Source organism: Pseudopipra pipra, chromosome W (assembly GCF_036250125.1).
Source record: "Pseudopipra pipra isolate bDixPip1 chromosome W, bDixPip1.hap1, whole genome shotgun sequence".
NCBI classification, from domain to species: Eukaryota; Metazoa; Chordata; class Aves; order Passeriformes; family Pipridae; genus Pseudopipra; species Pseudopipra pipra.
The window spans coordinates 65,576,898-65,582,518 of NC_087580.1; the positions used below are offsets into that span (position 1 = coordinate 65,576,898).

A 5,621-nucleotide genomic window follows, 5' to 3' on the forward strand; every position below is an offset into this window, starting at 1 on the left:
ATTAAGGTTTTGCAGAGCCAAACCATAGCTCCTTCCTGTTTGTTAGATCTTCCCAGTGTGAAAAACCTCCTAACCCAGCCCGATTTTTGCCCCTGTGGTGAGTTATTCCTTCAGTTTTGGAGCTGATCTTTCACTGTTTCCACACAGAAGAGACATCGTCCCTCAGATTTCTATTTAACTCATCATATCCTCCACATTTTGCATAAGAAAAATGAGAGGAAAGAACTTTTGTATGGATTAAATTGTGTCTTTTGTCTAGTGACACCTTACTCAGCAGGAGCTCTGCCCATGAAATGGAATCCAAGAATAATTTAGGCTGGAAGAGAGCTTTGGCTGCCACAGGACTTGGCCCTCTGCTCTGAGCAGCACCAGCTTCAAAGTTAGACTGAACTGTAAAGTTCCATGGTTTTGCTGGTGGTTATTTCTACACATTTCCAAGGCAGGAATCTGGCTCTGGGGTGCATGGGACACGTTGCATTATCTGTCCCTGTGTCACCTTCAGCAACATTTAAACAAACCTTTTCTTTTTCCAGGAATTTCCAAATCCTTTGGCATTTCATGTCAAAGAACTGGGCCCAAGGCAATCTGCAGCAGTGCTGGATGTTGCAATGCAGGTCCAGCCCCTCCTCAGGCTCTGTGTGGAGTGGCCAGTGCTTCACCTACAACTGCAGAGCCCCATTTTGAGGAAACCTGGGGTTTTTTTCCAGAAACCACAACCCCAGAAACATCAAGTAAGTGGTGTTTCCTCTGTGATTAAAAGTATCACATTTCAGTGTTCCTGTGCTGGTTTTGGACAACATGTGGTGTTTCGGGTTTGGTTTGGGGTTTTGGGTTTTTTTTAATTTGAGGTCTTTTGCCCTCTTTCCTGATTAATTGTACAGGTAACTTTTAGATACATATTTTTCTTATTTTTCTACTATTAGGGCAGACTCCAAGTTAGTATGACTACTACTGCTACTCCTCCTCCTCCCCATAAACCTGTCATCTTTACACATCCCAAAAGAGGGACATTCCACCCCAACCCACACCAGCTGAAAGCAGCCCCTGCTCACGGAGGGGTTTCTGAGTGCACCAAAGGCACAGGGTCACACCAAGGCTGAGAGCACCATCAAAAGGCCCAGCTGTGGGGACTCACACCATGCTGTTGGGTGAACACATCCAGCCCAAATCAGTAAAGTGGCCTGGTTCCTCACTTTTGTGAGGTATTATATTGAAAACTTTACTTCTTAAAACCCCACACTTACTTCAGCCTGTTCTAAAATATTCTAATGTAACACAAGCATGGCAATGGAAGGAAAAATGTGAAATTCCTCAGGCCCTAAATGTGGAGGTTTGTGCAGTGCTCTTGTGTACTATCTGGACAAGGTCCTGGGAGGTGTGTGCAATTCCTGGGTTCACCAGTGGTGTTCAGACAGGCTCAGCTGGAGCCAGGCTCTTCCCCCCACCTCCCAGGTGTGCTGGAAAGTAAAATCCTTTAGAAATGTGACAGGCTTTTTGACAGTTCTGAAAAATCCCTGTGCAGAGCAGGCAGTACACCCAAATTAAAAAAAGAAAAAAGATTGGCACTGTGACCTGAGGAACCCATCAAATCAGTCTCGCTGGCAGAAGTAAGCAATTAATATGCAGCCAGAGTAAGCATTCTTCATCTCAGGGTTCAGCAAAACAGGCAACTGAACCCCCTGTATTTTGCATTTTTCCCTCCCCACATGTGCTCTCTGTGAAAGAAGAGAGAAAATCGAGGTCTCAGAGCTTTTTTTCCATGCCTTAGTCTGACTAAAGGTGACTGGCTCAGCACAGCAAGGGCCATCTCCCTCCCCCAGATCAATATTTTAATATGGCTTATCAGAGCAAGAATGGGTTGTTTATTTAAGACCTCAGGATCCCATAAAGGGAGAGGGAAAGTTGTCACTGGACCCAGAGGCTTGCAACAGCTGACCAGTGCTGGGAACTCGGGAAAGAAAACCAAGAGCCCAAAGATCCCAATACGCTGACAGTCAGCACAATGTCCTGCAGGAGAACCCCCGCTTTGCCAAGCCCTGTCAGCACTCCAGAGGATCCTTTGGCAGTTGTCTCTGATGGTAAGTGCCTTCTTGTGCTCCACTTGTGTGAGGAAAAGGAAATGCTAAAAGATATGAACCAACTAAAGCAGTGCAGGTGGATTTGAACACCGAGCGTTTCAGCACAGCAAAATATCTGCATGTGCCCGAGGCCCACCTGGGTAATTTAACAGGATTCAGGGTCCTGGACCCAGAGATCTCTGCCTGCACTCATTAGGGCAGCATAAGGCACCCCAAGTGTTTATTGTTTAAAAAAAGGGGTGATGGGGAAGCTGACAGACTTCCCAGGGAAACAGGAATGCTTCAGGTCCGGACATACGGGAAGGACAGGTTCTGTAATCCACCTCAAAAAACCCTCTTGAAAAGCCTCTTGTTCTTCCTAATGATCCTCTCAATTGAAACATTCTCATAATGTTCTTTACACAGATGTCCAGCAAAAGAAAAGCAAAAGAAGGGATTATTTTTCTCTGACGACTACACTTTGCTTTCTCCCTGTACTGACCTGTAACTTTCCCATGGCTTTGGGGTTTTTCTTCCCTTGCAGTGCTAAAAACTGGTGGCCATTTCTCTTTCTTCCATTACCTCTTGTCTTGGAAATATTCATGTTGAATTGCTGGAAGCTTCCATGTAGCTGTGGGACCATAAACTGCCTGCTTGCAGCTGCCCCAGCTGCCTGGCTTTCTCCTGCCATACACATTCTGCAGCCTAGAGCCCTTCCACCAGGCTCTCCTGCTCTGCCCAGGATTGCCAGACTCTTCCTCAGAGAGCTTCATTAGAATAAAATCCTGTCTGACCTTCCCTCTCTGCTGCAGAGAGAAAGCTGAGTAAAATGTGCATGAGGAAAGAGGGAAAAAACTAATACTGAGATAAATTAGAAAGCTGGGTACAGCACCTCCGTCCTCCTGGCATTCAATTCTCATTCCCAGCAGCTACAGCACAGGCACAGTTACCAAAAACAGCCCCATGGGCCTCAGGGCTGCAGCTGCACCCTGAGAGAGTGTTCTGGACATGTCCAGGTGTTTGCCCTCATTAACTGCAAAGACTTGGTGCCATGTGGTGCTCAGGGTGTGCTCCAAGGCCTCTTCTCCTTCCAGAGACATGTCCTTCATAGCTGGGATGGCACTGGAGCCTGAGCTGTGGATCTGCACATCTGCCTGTCCTCTGTGTGTGCAAACACTCAGCTCTGTCCCACTGCAGCATCACAGACTCCAAGCACAGACACATCAGCAGAACAGGACAATCTCCTAGAGAAGGGTCAGCCCTACCCAAGCACTTCTAGGCTTGTTTCCGTGGCAGGGATGGCAATGCCAGCACTGCTGGAATAACCATGTTTGAGAAACCAAACAGTCTGGCCTGGTAACCAGGCACTGAAGGGCCATTTCTCTGCTGTTCTGTTCACCAGCCCAGGGCACTCAGGACCCAGCTCACACTGCCAGCTCATGGCACTGAGTTATCACAAACCCTTCCCTGAGGTTTGATTAGGCACAAATCAGGAGTTAAACTGATCCAGAGCCCTAAGGAGTTTGCACTGACCTTTCAACACTGCTTGAACTATATCATGATCAAGAAAAAGATCCAGGAAAGACATAAAGTTGGATGGAAAGGTGAGGATTGGAGAGGAAAGCCCTGTTACACCATGCAGAGTACACTGCTGGTTCAGGTGGCTCAGGTGTATCAGTACAGGTGGGCAGCAGCTCGACAGGGTGCATCAGTGTCTCCCTTCTGCTGGCACTGCCATGGCTGATGCTGTAGGACAGAGTGAGCTGACTGTCCTGCAGAAACTCCTGGATTTGGGAGCCCTGTGCAGCCTGTACAAAATGAGATCAATAGGAAGCCTAAGCCCAGGGGAGGAGTTCTCAGAAGACGAGCCTTTTGAGTGCTTTCACTTCCTTAACACTGTGTTGCTAAAACAGAACCAGACCCAGAAGACTATTGGAGAGTCTGGGTTTATCACACATGGGGAACAAATTCTCCCCAGGATGTAAAATGAGAATGCATTACTGAGTTAAAAGTAAATGAGAGGGACAGTTGAAAAGACATCCCAACCTCACCACCTGGCACAAGACAACTCCATCTCCTCGCAAGGGGCTTCCAACCCGTCCACACATGATGAATCAGACAGTTCAAATTTCAGTAGCTACCAAAACCAAAAGATGACTACCATTGACTCCAGCCCTGCCTCATATGTGGGCTACTCAAAAATGCTGCTAAACACAAGTATATGAAAATCAAATATAATCTCTAGCAGTGTGATTCCTCGGCTCTGACACAGCCATAAAAGTCTGGTGCTGATTCTGAGCTGTCTCCATCAAGAGAAAGACACAGGTCCTTGCAGGACTGACTCATCCCTTCCTTCAGAAATTTGTGTCTAGGACAGCAGAGGTTACTTTCTCCAGGTGTCTGTCCCTCTCCCTTGCCTGTGAGGGCACTCTTAAAGCACCTTTGACACTGCTATGGCTGGCTGAGACAAAATATTCCCCTCAAAGCAATCTGGAACCCTGGGTCCCAATTCCTTGTCAGAATCCTGATGTGTCACATATAAATATCCATAAACATGGTCTTGTCTCTGTTTTGCAGATCTTTGAAAGCCCCCTTGCTGAAGCCTGCAGAGTGCCTCCACCCCCCCTGCCACGGGCTCAGGCCGTGCTCCCAGAGCTGTGGAGTGTGACAATGGTGTTTGTGTCCAGTCTATCAAACGCCATTATCACACTAAATAGCTATGGGTAGACAAGGCATCAGGGCAGGAAGGTCTGGGACCTCTGGCACTGCACCTGCCCACTGTGCTGAGGAATAAACAGCCTGGGTGCATGTACAGCTTGGGAGTTTCTTTTTCCTGTTGGACTGACCAGGACAATAGAAAACTGAAGCCAATTAGCTGATGAAGTGAAACTCTGTCTCTTACTTTGGTACCAAATCACAACATAGGTTTGGAATATTGACTGAGGTGCTCGTGACAACCTTCAAACACTTTCCAAAATTCTGATTAAAATCTATTGCCTCTAACTTGAAACATCATTTATCCAGGTTCCACACGCTTTCAGCTTTGCTCCCTTCCATGTCACAATGATTTGAGCACCACACCCAAGCCCACTGCCTTATGTTCTAAACCTTAATATTCACAGCACCAAATGCCTCTCCAGTGTGTACTTGTGGAACAGGAACATGGCTCAGTGCTGAGCTTTTAGTTGTCCCTCGTCTGCAGGGAGCAGATAAACAAATTGCAAAGACTGATGTAGTGGCCAGATCCAAAAATTCTGGCCCAGCCTGGGCACCTGTAAGCCACTAATCATCAACACCACCCAGTGACATTGCTCTGCCAGCGCTGCAAAACAAGCATGGTTATTTCAGAGGGAGCTGCTTGGCCACATGCAGGCTCCAAACCTGTTCTACAACAGGAGAGGTGCAAGCACAACAGTACTGTCACATTGGGGTGTAGACTCAAGGAAAGCAAGGAATTCAGTGGAGAATCACAGGAGTTGCCCACCTTCAAGCTGCTGATGTGGCTTTGCGAGGACCATAAAGGTGCTAATTTGGGGGGGCAGGAGGGGAATTAGAAGACAATCA

The 5,621-nt window shown here is 47.3% G+C and overlaps 1 long non-coding RNA gene across 1 annotated transcript; it reads left to right on the top strand.

Moving 5' to 3' along the window:
• Nucleotides 1-1,963: 1,963 nt before the first annotated feature.
• Nucleotides 1,964-5,242, top strand: LOC135405154 (uncharacterized). The gene is made up of 2 exons (XR_010425763.1): nt 1,964-2,078; nt 4,635-5,242. It is a non-coding gene; the product is annotated as an uncharacterized LOC135405154 (long non-coding RNA).
• The last annotated feature ends 379 nt before the right edge of the window (nt 5,243-5,621 follow it).